Genomic DNA, 12,265 nt, shown 5'->3' on the forward strand with positions numbered 1-12,265 from the left:
CAGACACAGAGGTGAGAGTGAGGAAGAATCTCTCTCAGGGCTGCACACTCCGTTTGGTGGCGGATTCGAGCGTTGGAATTCCTCCCCCTTCGTATCAAAGGTGTGGTCATATTCCTAAATCATTAGGCAGGAAAATAAAAACAACAACCTTACAACTATTTCTCAGATAATCTGGCCCCTTCGGTCCTTTTAATCAGAACATTCCTATGGTGATCTTCAACCAGTGATCTCCAGAAAAGATTTTCCCAACCTTTTCCTAGACCACAAGGAGCTACATTTACTTTATGCCCTGAAAATACTTCCTAAAAAAATTCATAATCATGCTTTCTGAAATTTTATTTCCTCTTATTGCTTGCTGAGAAAAACAAACAACAAAAACTGTTGCCCTTTTCTTTTTAACACGCCTCTTGATGTGAACAATCTCTAGAGATGTCCCTTTTCCAGAGTAAAATCGGTGTTTCTGTGTTATCACTCTCTGGCCTCCCAAACTCTTGAATCATTTTACTTTTTCGTCTTGGTGGGTCTTTTGTGTTCATAATCTCTAATTGAATAGTTCAGAGCAGCTCACATTTGCCACTGGATCTGGTTCAGTGTAGAACAGTGGGAATCAAGTTCACAAGTTCAGAAATGCGAGAAATGGAACTTTCCTTATTTTTCTGCATCTCATTGATATGTCTCCTTTATGTTCTTCTTCTACCAAGGAGAATTTTAGAGAAATGTTTGTCCCCCAAATCAGGAGATGCTCCTGTCTGTCTCTCCCTGCTTGACCTGAAAGTACAGGGATTTTTGAGTGTGTAAGACTCCAAGCTCTAAGAGGCAGAATAGTGGGAGGGATTTTTTTAAAGCCAAGTCCATTTCCTACCCAGAGTAGAGTATAATACAAATTTCTGATCAGGTATGCACACTTGCTATTTCTAAAATAACATGTAGTTTAAAATTTTATTAAAGTTAGGCCACCCTTCAGAAACAAGAGTGCCTTTCAGTGATTCCTCTGAACTGAGCTATACCCCCAGAAAATTATAACCACTTGCCGTGTTGCCTTTCCTTTATTCTAGTGCTGAGGATTCAGATGGGTGGCAGGAACTGCGTAAGTGAAAGTAGATATAATTGGTGAAGCGGGAGAGTCCAAAGGGAAGTGAAGCCCACTAAACATCAGAGGGGAAGAGTTGTGCCATCCGGTTACAAGAGTCTAAAAAAGGTGTTTGGATGACCATTGCTTGAAACCCTGGAGTCCTTGGTGTGTCCAGAAAAAAAGGAGATAAAAGGGAAAGGTGAGGAACGTGCCAGCAGGGTAAGGTTAACAGGCTCACTGGCAGCGCCCACACTGCTGAGGCTGGAAAGAGTCCCTGCAGCTTTAGGTCAGTGTGCGGTTGGCCAAGGGATATGTTCGCCCAGTGACCTCTGAGTGAGCTCATGGCTCCAGTTCAATAACTAAGGGCTAGGATCTGGGAAGGTCAACACTGTCAATGCCCTGCCAGGAACTAGGATTATACCCAGGGCTTCAAGCCCAGATGCTGGCTCTCTGCCTGATCTGAGGGTGATCTTGAACTCTGTTTTGCTTCCTGAGAGAAGGAGCCTGAGGCCCACCTGCCTTCAGAAGATCAGCAGTTAGTTTCCAGTGGAGGGAATGCTGTCAGCCTCTAGGAGGCTCTTCCAGTGCTTTCAACCATCTAAGGCAATTTGAGGCCTGTGTGTCTTCACAGGCATGTTGTACAGTGTTTGAAACCGGTGGTGGTGGGTTGATAAGTGGTTCTTCACAAAGGACAGAAACATTGCAAAATTCCCCTCCTTTATGTTCCATCTCTGCTCTCTTGCAGCGGCTGCCCTGGTGCTCTTCCTGCACCCACGTGCTTGCATGCATGGGTTAAGGGAAATGGGTTTACCAACAGATGACCAGCTTCTAAAGTTGGAAGGTCCAGGGACACACTAAGATGATAGGTTGCCTGAACATAGAAAAAGCAGGGGATCCCAGCTTACCACTTTGTCTCTGTGAATACCAATTTTCTTCATTGTATAGGGATATACATTAGGAATAGTGATACCTAACCATATGAGTTAACGTACGTGAAACCCCTGGCCCAGTGCCTGACACAGGATGAACACAAGCATCTGCTTCCTTCCAGAAGCCATAATTGTGAACGTTGTCTCTGCCCAAGCAGAGCTTCCTCAGTAGATCTCAACTGAATGTGGTTATGCCTTGCTGGGGACATTGGACAATGTCTGGAGACAGTTTGGTGTTTTGTTTTGTTTTAAGATTTTATTTATTTGGCAGAGAGCGCTCACAAGCAGGGGGAAGGGCAAAGGGAGAGGGAGAGGGACAAGCTGACTTTCTCCTGAGCGCAGAGCCTTCCAATAGAGGGCTGGATCCCAGGAACCTGAGATCACGACCTGAGCTGAAGTCAGACACTCAACAGACTGAGCCACCCAGATGCCCCTGGAGACAGTTGATAATCACGACTGGGGGACAGGGATGGTCCTACTGGTATCTAGCTGGCGGAGGCCATGTGTACCACTAAACATCCCACAGTGCACAGGATTGTCTCCTGCGGCAACCAGTCCTCTGGCCCAAAATGTCAGATAGTGTCAGTGTTGAGAGACCTATTCACCCGAAAGTCATAGCAAAAAGGGACAAGTTCGGCTTTATCCTTAGGAAAAAGAACATGTTAACCTACTAACATTACTGACCTCCTCTGGCATTTAGAGACAGAGAGCCTGTTGAATCTAGACCCTGCCTTGAAACTAATCTCATTCTGATGGAAAAAGACTTCTCCTTAATTCTAAACAGAAAGTAAGGTTTTTGTTTGTTTTTTGTGTTTTTCTTCTTTAAGCAGTTCTAACCACTCAACTGGTTTATTGAACTATGGATTGAAAGATCTAAGGCTGAATTTTGTTCATTTTAATCCTTACCAATAATACAGCCTAAAAAGTGTTTTGCTATATTTGTATGATTTAGTAAATAATTATGTCTGCATGACACCTAGAACCAAAAGTCAGGTGTTAAATTCTGTTTAGAGACTTATTTCAACTCAAAAGGAACTCTAAAGGGAAAAGATACTAAGTTTACCTTGCCTTAAATATACAAGTGAAATGTGCTAGAATTGAGCTCTAATGTCACAAGATACATTAGAAATCAGATGATGAGAAAAAAATTTTAAATAGCTTAATTTATAAGAATGCTTTATAATCTAAGGCCAGTTTTAAAACTCGACTTTTGTGTTGTCATATTGTTCTGTTCTTAGATGAAGCCTCCTTGGTGGGGGGATTACCACCTAACTGCCTGGTCGGGCTACCTGGGACACAGGCGAGCCCGCAGTCATTGCCAGGTGTAACAGCTGTTATTATTAAAACCCTGTTTATTTTCAGACTTTGGTTTTTCGGTTTTGTTTCCCAACTGGGAAGGATTTTAAAAGAGAACCCGGGCCCCTTCCTGCTTCTATGTGTAGCATGCCAAAAATTCCATTAATAAATCCTTAAGAGAGGGGGCGCCTGGGTAGCGCAGTCTTAAGCGTCTTGCCTTTGGCTCAGGGCGTGATCCCGGCGTTCCAGGATCGAGTCCCACATTGGGCTCCGGAATCGAGTCCCACATCGGGCTCCTCCGCTGGGAGCCTGCTTCTTCCTCTCCCACTCCCCTGCTGTGTTCCCTCTCTCACTGGCTGTCTCTCTCTCAAATAAATAAATAAAATCTTAAAAAACAGAAACAAAAACAAAAAACAAAAAAAATTAAATCCTTAAGAGAGTTTGATCTGTTTTTTTAAAAAATAGTCCTAGTTTTAGTCATCTGTTAAAAATATGTTGAGAATAGATTGCATGTGTACAAGATTGTACTAGATTTAAATACATAATTTCTTTGAAAAATTTTGCATTCAAAATAGCAGGCATATTTTCATAGAATGGAGACAAAAGGTAGACGCAGTTTCTCAACATGACATGAGTAATTCAACATGACATCATTTTTAAATGTTCCTCAGTAATCCTTTTATCTCCGGAGTGAACAAAGGCTGTGTGTGCGTGAGGGTAGGATAGTCAAGAAGCTTCCGGTGACTTCTGATTGCAGTGGAGATGGGAGCACTGTCTGAGAGACACAGAGGGCAGGAACTTTGGGACTAGTTCCCTGCCTGGCTGATCACCAAACACACTGTCCCCAGAGCCACCTTCTAAAATCTGGGCCCACTTTGCCTGCATCTGGCTTGCTGGGTTTACGTCACCCACTTCGGTATCTGAAATAAAATCATCATTAGTGATTTCGAAGACTGTACATTTGCCTCCCATTTGTACCAAAACTGTTTAAAGTGAAATGAATTAATGCTTTTTACATATATTGTACACATGTTGTCCTTTGGTGATAACATTGAGAGTTAAAAACACTCATCTAATTCCTTCTACTCTTGTTTATATATAAATTATCTTTTTGAATATGGATTTTTAAAAAATGGTCTCTGATGTCAATTTTTAATTGCAATTTATTAGAGAGTTTCTCTTCCAGAACTATGATATTCTTGCTCAGAAAGAACTCACTGATCTAACAATCCTACTTGGGTTTTTTTGTTTTGTTTTTTTTTTTGTATTTGGCCGGAGGGTCCAATAATTCTCCGTGATTCATAGGACATAAAACTGTACTTCATTTTTATTCAACACTATATTCACGTATTCATCAGATAGATTTGAGCGCCTGTTATATGCCACAGCTGTGCTAGGTGCTAGAGATTCCCATGCGATTAAGATAGTGTCTCTGCTCTTGAAGAGTTCGTTCATAGGTGAGGCCTCCTCAGCGCTAAACTCAATATGGTAAGTGCTAGAACCAGTGAGAACAGGTAAGACACATGAGGAGGCAGTTCCTTGAGAGAAGAGCTTCACAACGTAGAACTATTTCATCTGGACTTTGAGCGTGAAGCCACGTTGGGTACAAGAAGGTGGTAGGAAAAGCCATGACTTGTCAAAGAGTAGCGTAAGTAGAAGAATGGGTGGAGAAAGCCCTCAGTGCTTCAAGAATGATGGTGAACTGGTGTGGTTGGTGAGGAGACTGCTTGATGGAGAAAGGCTGAAGGGCCCTGTGCACAGGGGCTCTAGCCGCTATCCGTGCAGCGCTGAGAAGGTTATATTTCACCCTGTGTCAAGTGAACAGCCATCAGAGGCTCTATTGGGGTGTGATAGACCAGCTTATCATTCAGTGGGATAGGTGTGATGTAGGGGCCCTGAGGAACCCAATCCAGAAAGAGCTACACTTTTTTCTTAATATGTTTACTTTAGAAGATTTGAAGTATACAGAAGAGTTGTTAGAAGTAAATGAAAAAAATCACCTGTAAATTTATTTGCCAAATATGTTCATTTAAAAAATTTTTGTGGATTTCTTTCCTTGTAGTCTTTTTCTTTGCATAGAAAAATATGCATTTTATATAAAATTTGATACAAAACTTGAAAGTAAGTATTTGCATCTTTTTAAGTTAATGTGATATTTTGAGCTTGTAGTATTATCATGAATTCTTTTTCTGGAAAATGATTTTTTATGATGTGTAATGTTCCCTTGTATGGACTTAGTATATAAATAATCCTCCCTTTTGGGACATACAACGTATTTCACCTTTTTTGTTGTTGCTTATCTTCAATATTTGTTTTCAGCGTGGTTTGCTGAACATCCCTGTTAATATGGGTAAAGCATAATAATACCACAGCAGTGATATGGTATATTTCTTCACTAATTCAGCTGGGAAAAAAAAGAGTAAATATTGGTTGACCTGAATGGAAAGGAGGCATTTGCTTGGATGGTAGTGAGGGTAATTTGAGTTACATGTTAGGAAGGACTCCCTTACTATAACAATTGTGAGACAGTATTTGTGACCATGGGGCACTTGAACCTATAGTCTCATTCTGCAGGTATTTTTAAAATAAACAACCAGGATTTAAGTACTATCTTTCTAACCATGATTGAATATGATAGGCAGTATTTTAAGGCTGTCCTTGAGATTTTCAGCTTTTGTAATCCTTTACATTTTTGTTTATATTTAAAATTAACTTAAAATAGAAATTTTGTAGAACTTTTACAGTTACATGCTATCTTAGTCCATTTAAGGTACTATAACAAAAATACCATAGACCCGGTGGCTTAAACAGCAATTTATTTCTCATAGTTCTGGAGGCTGGGAAGTCCAAGATCCAGGCACTGGCAGATGCCATGTCTGGTGAGAGCAGGCTTCTTGGTTCACAGAGGGCCATTAATCTCATCCATGAGGGCTGCACCCTCATGACCTAATCACCTCCCAAAGGCCCCACCTCCAAATACCATCACGTTGGAGATCATGATTTCAACATACGAATTTTGATGAAACACATTTGGTCCATTGCACATGCTCACTGTAACCAGTCAAGTAATATAGAGGTCTGTAAAACAGAGTTCATCTCCTTTTCCTTATGCAATCTCACTCTTTTGCAGTAAGCAGCAGTTAACAATTCAATACGTGTCTTTCTCACCATTCTCAGTGCTCATGCAAACACATGGACGGTCATGTTTATATGTCAGCACGGCACTGCGTACTGGTTATTAATCCCAAGGGAGCAGAATACTGTGTACTGGTATCAGGGCAAGACTCCGAACATTTCTTTTCAGTGTGCCTGGATATTGGGTTTGGGGGGAAAACAACACAGTCAAGCAGTGGATGGAACAACACTTTACTTACAGAGAGAAGACACGGAGCAGGATCTGTTTCAATAATGTGCCTTGCTTCCTGAGGGCCAGCAGCCCCCCCCCCACGGCGCCCCACTGCCACAGACTCAGGGTGTTTGGCCTGTGTGCAATCCTCTTCTTTATTTCCATCGCTACCAGCAGTGAAGTGAAACACTCCAACCCCTCCCCTGTGGAGTCCGAAATACTGAAAGTGAGGTGTGCCTGAGGGCCAATGATGTGCAAATTTAGGCAGAACAAAGGGCACTCACTGAGCCTAAGATAGGGAAGGATAATCCCCTACGAGGTGGTAAGCCCTGCACTGGCTAAGTGGAATCTTATCTCTTGGTAAGCAAGTATTTCAAAGCCCTTTCTTACGTGGCCAAGTCGGGGTCTGAAGACTGCATGTTTGGGACTGCCTTTCCCAACCATTTTTATTGTTCTCCCCAAAGGTAGCATGTGTAAACAAAACAAAAGCCACTTGCTTTACACATTTAGCAATATGCAAAGAACATTCCTTCTGGTCAGTGCATGTCCATTCAGTTCATTATTTTTAATGACTGAGAGACAGTACGCAGCGTGGGTCTTCTGTCCTTGTTTCAGCTCTTCCCCTTCTGATAGGCATCCACATTTTTGTAGTTTTCTACCACTACCAACAAGGCTGCAGTAAGTTTTTAAAACCAATCTAATTAGGCTGCTTTTTCCCCCCCTGTAAGATTGATTCTCAAGAGTGGGATGGTAGGGTCAAAGGCTCTTCCAATCAGCTGCACATTCCGGAAGCCAGTGATGAATTAGAGGACCTATTTCTCCACAACCTTGCCAACACAGGCTGTTATCCAACTTTTGCATTTTTGCCAATTTCTCAGATGAAAAATGGCAATCTTTGCAACTTCAATTTGCATTCTCCTTATTCACCTCATTACTGATAAGGTTGTCTTTTCATATTTTATTTAGCCATTGTATTTTCTTGTATGTGACTTGCCTTAAATTTTTCTAATTCTTGCATATTTTATTTTTGCTGAACATTTCATGATTCAGAAACACATATTTCTGTCTCCTTTAGCATTTATTTTCCTGCCCAGATTTCAGGAGAAAAAGAGATTTTCTCCTGGGCATTGTCAGAAGCAGCTATTTGAAATGTTAAACGTTTGATAAGCGAACTTGGAGAAATGTGCATGTTATTGAACTGTTGCTTAAAGTAAAGGGGAGACTGCCCATACCTCTGACCAGTGCTTTTTAAATGACCAGGCTTTTGACAAGAACGCACAGTGGGAAAAGACAGTCTCTTCAATAAATGCTGGGAAAGCTGGACAGCCACATGCAAAAGAATGAAACTAAACTGCTTTCTTACACGACATACAAAAAATTAAGTTCAAAATGGATTAAAGACCTAAATATGAGACCTGGAACCATAAATTTCCCTAAAGAAAACATAGGCAATAATCTCTTGGACATCAGCCTTAGCAACATTTTTCTAGATATGTCTCCTCAGGCAAGGGAAACAAAAGCAAAAATAAACTACTGCGACCACACCAAGATAAAAAACTTTTGCATGGTGAAGGAAACCATGAACAAAACAAAAAGGCAACATACTGAATGCAAGAGGATATTTGCAAATGATATATCTGATAAGGGATTAATATTCAAATTTTTAAAGAACTTACACGACTCAATACCAAAAATAAACTGTCCAAAAATCTGATTAAAAAATGAGCAGAGGACCTGAATAGATTATTTTTCCAAAGAAGACATATAGATCTCAGACACATGAAAAAATGCTCAACATCACTAATCATCAAGAAAATGCAAATCAAGACCACACTGAGGTATGACCTCACACCTGTCCAAAGAGCTAATATCAAAAAGACAAGATGAATATTGGCAAGAATGTGGAGAAAAGGGAGCCCTTGTGCCCTGTTTGTGGGAATGTAAATTGATGCAGCCACTGTGGAAAACAATATGGAGTTTCCTCAAAAAATTAAAAATAGAAATACCATATGATCCAGTAATTTCACTACTGGGTATTTACCCAAAGAAAACAAAAACACTAATTTGAAAAGATGTGTACACACCTATATTCATTGTAATATTATTTACAGTAGCCAGGATATGGAAACAACTCAAGTATCTACCGATGGTTGAATAGGTGAAGAGGATGTGGTGTGTGAGTGTGTATATAAGTATATATATATATTCATTCGTAAAAAAGAATGAGATCTTGCCATTTGTGACAACATGGATGGACCTAGAGAGTTTATGCCAAGTGAAATAAGTCAGACAGAGAAAGCCAAATACCATATGATTTCACTTACATGTGAATCTAAAAAAAAATGAACAAACAGAAACAGAATCATAAATACGGAGAACAAACTGGTGGTTGCCAGAAGGGAAGGGATAGGTGAAATAGGTGAAAGGGATTAAGAGGTACAGATTCCAGTGACCTGTCTAGCAAGAAGTGCTGTGGCAAAGAGGTTGTTGCCTGTGTTCTCCTTTAGGATTTTGATGGTTTCCTGTCTCACGTTTAGCTCTTTGATTCGTTTTGAATTTGTTTTTATGTATGGTATAAGAGAATGGTCCAGTTTCATTCTTCTGCATGTTGCTGTCCAGTTTTCCCAACACCGTTTGTTGAAGAGACTGTCTTTTTCTCCATTGGATATTCTTTCCTGCTTTGTTGAAGATTAGTAGACCATAGAGTTGTGGGTCCATTTCTATTCTGCATTTACAGTGGTGAGCATAGCTTAATGTATACAATTGTTGAATTACTACATTGTACACCTAAAACTAATATAACACTGAATGTCAACTATACTTCATTAAAAAATAATAAATAAAAAATAAATGAGTACAAATAAATGAACAGCGCTCTGAGAATGGCTGAGGTACCAACAGGCAGGGGGGTCCAAGCTACACCCCGGCCTCAGCCTCTTAACCCTCACAGTAGCCTTGATGTTGTGTAAGGACTAGAGAACTCTAAAAAGCTAACATCTGTCCGAGGATGACTTTCTTACTATCCTTTCCTTTAAATATGCTTTGGGAATAAAAGTTATATTTTGCTCTGTTTCATGTTCATAGCAGATGTCTTCCATTGCAAAGATATGTCTCTTTTACTGTTTTTCCTGAACTCATCCTAAAAGATAACCCAGCACTTTCCAAAGACCAGTGGGCAATCAGGCATGACTGAGGATGGGACTGCAGTTTGTCTAGCAAAGCTGTCTGCATGTACAGCTTGTGTCTGTCTCTCTCCCTCAGGGATTGGAGGAGATAAGAAGCTGGTCCCAGAGTGCTCACTGTATCCTGAGTATCTCAGAACAACTTGCCAAGCAAATGAGTATTTCTGATGGTGTAAGAAGAAGAGAAGGGGGAAGGGAGAAAATAATTTCTTCCTACTTTATTTTTTTTTTAACATGAGTGTTACTTTCTGTTAATGAGTTTGAATTCAGAATAATTTATTACCCTGGAGTTTTCTCATAATAATAGGAGACTATCTCCCTTGCTCAAGGCAAAAATCTAAGGCTGGGTATAAAATTTGGAGGTTTATCTTCTGTCCAGCTTGGCCTCCCTTTTCCACGTCCCCTGAGGGATAGATTTCAATATATGTATATGGGGTGACAGAGGGTGAAATGAGTGTGGGGATACAGAGAAAAGGATGATTTAAAGGTTAAGATGGTCTAACAATTTTTGGTTTGTCTATACACCTTTCTGCAATAGTTTTATTTTTCCTCACGTAACATAGGAGTTTATTCAAAGAAGGAAGTTCCTAGAGTCTATCCATCGTAAACGTAGCTGTGTTTTGTTTTTTCATAACTATTTGTTTGGTTTTTTATTCACAAGTTTGTGGCTGCTGTGACTTTATTTTTGGGTTGTTTTGGTCTGAGTTCCGGATTTATCCAGTGTGCACCTATTTTGTGTGGGTCAAGCTGTGCCTTCAAAGAGTAGCAAATAAAGGTTTGAAATGGGCAGAATATCTCAGATGCCTTAATCTTATACTTGAAATGTAGGTGATTGGAGAAGCTGAGATTTGTGAAAAATGGTTTACATCTTTTAATTGAAAATTGGCTTAGTGCTTTTTCTCCGTGGTTTTGAGTGCGGCCACTGAGATGCTCGTAACTAGGAGAAGCCATTGGTGTGGACAAGGCCATGTGACCCCATGTGAGGAATAAAAGCTCAGGTCTGAGCAGCCTGCCGTTTGATTGTGTTTCAAGTTGGCTCCACTTGGAGTGAAGTTCAGAAGCAGCCCCTGGAGGAATACATCTACCCCGTCTTCTGTAAGGAATTTATGCTTCTTTATTTCTGGCTTTCATTTCAGAAAATCTGATGTCTTCTATACTTGTGTACTTGATCTACTTATAAAACAATTTCTTAAATTTTTTGTACAGTATTCACAGTTAATAAAAGTTTTATTGATCTATTCTAAACAATGTAAGTTAACATGGAGATTGGAAAGTATAACACAGCTATATGTCCTGATGACATGAAGAGACACCTTTCTACCACAAGCAGTCCCAGGTATATATCAGTTGTCAACTCGTCAGGATGTTGGATAAGATTCTGCTGTCAGTGTCTGTTACCAAATGCACACAACATTTGGGCATCACCCATGATGTATTGAAGATCCTAATTCATCTTAATCTTTCTCACTTAACTTACTGTAGCTTTTACAAGGAAGTAGACTTAGAAGTAGACTTTCCAAGGCCTTGGAATTTGTTTTATCTGGGAGTATAAAGGTTTAAACTCAGGCAGGACATTGATAAAGTGAAGGCTAGCTTTTGGCTTAATGTATTCCTCGAAGTGACTAGATGCAGTAACAGAATGGAATGATAGGCCAGTATGGATGTGTGCTGATTGTTACTTCTCTGTCACTGTTACTTGCTACTCCTATCAGTGGCCATTGCATTGGTTGTAAGTCTTGGTCATTTTATCTTCAACACTACAAAAAGAGAGATGCTCCCCTGGCTGAGTATTAGATTTGATTTGTAGGCATTTGAATAGTGCATCTGTAAGGTCGTGATGGCTAGTTAAATTATTCCACAACTATTTTTGAGCATCTAGTATTAACAGTGCATAAGGTACCTCATCATCTAGAGGAGGAGAAAGACAATGAATCATACAATTAAAATATAGCACAAGTGCTACAGTATCTTGAAGTCCTCTAACTCTTTATTCTTCCCAATGCTCACTAAATAATCTTTCACTGTTCGTTTGGTTTCTCAAGTAGATTTTGTTCTGAGTGAGTTAAGAGTACTGAATTTGCCATAAGACATTTGGTCTACTTGGCAAATCAGCCTCCCAGGAGATTTGTTAGTAGAAACTCATCTAAGAAGCTTATCACCACTATGTGAACTGATGAAATAAAATTTCTGGACCTAACAAACCGCAGATGACAGTTTAGAATATGACCTCTCTTGACTGTGCAACCAACCTAAGAATCCCAGCCTGAATGGCCAGCTGATTTTACACAATAATTGAAGCTGTGTGTGTCCTAATGCAATGACATTTTCTGTAGTCAGCCCAGTAAAATGATGCCATGAAGCAGGCTACTCCCAGGGCCCTGGACAGTGCACCGTAGCCATAGGACAAGCAGATTCTGTCCCTTGCCCCAAATTCCCACAG

General features: G+C 40.2%; 1 protein-coding gene across 8 annotated transcripts in view; it reads left to right on the forward strand.

The window, feature by feature from the left end:
- The window catches only part of TPD52L1 (TPD52 like 1), a 93,005-nt gene that overhangs the window by 32,484 nt on the left and 48,256 nt on the right, over positions 1-12,265 (forward strand). Inside the window, exon 1 of one of the 8 annotated variants that reach the window (XM_019795143.2) lies at positions 4,765-4,785. The exons of the other annotated variants lie outside the window; for them this stretch is intronic. The gene's annotated coding sequence lies outside the window, so the exon portion shown is untranslated. Of the gene's footprint in view, positions 1-4,764; positions 4,786-12,265 lie in introns of those variants that run through there. 8 annotated transcript variants of the gene reach the window in all.

The sequence above is a fragment of the Ailuropoda melanoleuca genome, chromosome 10 (genome assembly GCF_002007445.2).
Source record: "Ailuropoda melanoleuca isolate Jingjing chromosome 10, ASM200744v2, whole genome shotgun sequence".
In the NCBI taxonomy this organism is placed as follows: Eukaryota; Metazoa; Chordata; class Mammalia; order Carnivora; family Ursidae; genus Ailuropoda; species Ailuropoda melanoleuca.